Consider the following 2,269-nt stretch of genomic DNA (forward strand, 5'->3'; position numbering starts at 1 on the left):
CCTCCCAGCGCAGCCCCGGGCGCAGCTGCTGCCTGGCTCTGCCTGCTGCTCCCGGCCGCGGAAATTCTCCAGAAATCCTCCCGAGCTCGGCTTTCCCGGGGACCTCGTGATGGTTTGTGCTGTGCAGGAGTTGGGGCAGCGTGGGGAGGCAAAGTGCAGGAAAATGGGATGGAAAGGGACCCAGAGAGCCAGCAGAGCAGGCGTTGGTGCGTCACCAGGCTCTGATCCTGCTCCATCTTTTTGTCAGCATCCCTCACACGCTGCCCAGCTCGTGTGGCACCGTGTGCCTGCCCGCTGGGGACGGGGTGAATGCTGAGGGCCAGGTGCCAGTCACACAGCACAGAGCAACCAGCTCCTCCCCTCTTTTATGGATGAGATCGGGGATGTTCTCACTGCTAAATCCTTTTGTGCCCATCCTGATCCCCGTTGTCACCAGCAACAAGTCTGGCCCAGAGGTCCAGCTCAGTGGTTGAGGCTCCAGTTCCTCCAAGCACAGGGCCACATTCCCTCATGCCTGCCATCACCGCTTTTTGGGTGCTGCCAGAACAGCCAGCACCCACACAGGCTGTGAAATAAAGGCTGGCTTTCCCCACGAGCTGGCTGTGCTCTGTGTGCGTGGTGGGAGAAGAGCAATGGGAGCAAGATGTGGATGGAGGAATGATACCACTGCCATGGAAATTGCATCTCTGGGAGCACTGTTGTGTTGTCCCTGTGTGCCTGGGCTATATTGCCTGGCAGGGTATGTTTAGGAGGGAAAAAAAGGGAGGAGATTATTTCTAAAATCTGGTTTTAAATGTGATTTCATCATCTCCTGCCTGCCACGTGTCGCAGCTGCCAGATAATTTCCGTGCAAACCACCTGTTCAGGCACCCGCGCGTTCCGGAGCCAGCCACCCTTTGGGCAGCATCTTCTAGCCTTGGATTGCTTCCAAATGCAAACGTGGTGCCTGTGTGTGTGTGTGTGTGTGTGTGTGTGTGTGTGTGTGTGTGTGTGTGTGTGTGTGTGTGTGTGTGTGTGTGTGTGCTGGAGCAGAATCCCTCCAGGCACTGCAATGGAATGAGAGGATTCCTATGAAAGAGTTCTGCTGTGCCTCTGCAGGAAATTGGGGGCGTGTTTGCCCCGGGGTGGGTGCATCCTTCCCAAAGGCTCTCACGCAGCAGGGAGATGGTGATCCATCTCCTCACCTTTCCTTTCACCTTCCCGATGCTGACAAGGAAGTTTCTGTGTCCCCTTGTGCTTTAATTTTGGTTCTGAGCCGTGCTGCGCTGCCAAGTCAGCGTCAGCAGCTGATTGCTCACACATTCCATGTGCCCAAGCATGTTGGTTTCCCTGGCTCCCCAGAACGGGCTGATTCATAAACACACAGGGGAGAGGGGTGAGCCGAGCAGCAGGAGCTGGTGTTTTGGGACAGGTGGCACAGGATTGGTGCCCCAGGAGCAGCACACAGCTCTAGGGACACGCGTGGCACGGAGCCAGTGCTGCTGCTGAGGTGCCTGGAGGGGCTGTCACTTCCAGGGACAGGTTTCAGGCAGTGTAGGGACTGCCACACATGTCCTGGCCTCCCCAGTTCACGTGCCATGTCCTGGCCTGAATGGATGGCTGGGCTGAGTCTCAAGGATCTGGGTCCTCTCCACGTGGGTCCTGTGCGTGACCCCCTCAGCAGGATGGAGCCTGTGAGAGGAAAAGCCCTCCCTGCCTCCTCTCCCTGCAGTGTCAGCTCAGCAGGTCCTTCTCCAGGGAAACCGGTCTCCTCTGGGTGCCCTGGGGATTGCAGATGAGCTGTGTGGATGGAGCAGGTGGCCCCTAATGGCACAGAGCTGGGAGCAGCCCTGGCAATGCTGCTGCCGGGTTGCCAGGCTGTGTGGTGTGTGCTGAGCTGGCACCCGCCCAGGGTGGGTACTGGGGGGATGAATGTGCTGCTCTGGTCTTTACCCACGGCCTGAAGCATTCCCCTGGGCAGGAAGGTGGAGCTGGGGCACTCAGGACATGCCAGCCCCTGTCAGGGGGAGCCCTGGGCAGCTGCAGCCGGTGCTGCTGCGATTAACACAAGCGCATTAACCTCCTTCCTCTGCCTCTGCCTGCACAGATTAGGGGCCAAAGCCCTGGAGCTGCTGCCCGGGGTGCTGCTGTGAAGCAGCTCCTGGGTCTGGGGCCAGGGCTTACCCCGAGCTCTGCTGCCCAGCACAGCCAGGAGGCTCGGACAGCCCCAATCCCACCCGGGCTATCCCACCTGGGCTATCCTACCCGGGCTATGCCACCTCGGCTATCC

General features: G+C 59.2%; 1 protein-coding gene across 1 annotated transcript in view; it reads left to right on the top strand.

Annotated features, from left to right (window-relative positions):
* Positions 1-2,269, top strand: part of BACE1 (beta-secretase 1) — an 11,009-nt gene that overhangs the window by 4,924 nt on the left and 3,816 nt on the right. The gene's annotated exons all lie outside the window — the stretch shown is intronic.

The sequence above is a fragment of the Geospiza fortis genome, unplaced genomic scaffold (assembly GCF_000277835.1).
Source record: "Geospiza fortis unplaced genomic scaffold, GeoFor_1.0 scaffold183, whole genome shotgun sequence".
NCBI lineage: Eukaryota > Metazoa > Chordata > Aves > Passeriformes > Thraupidae > Geospiza > Geospiza fortis.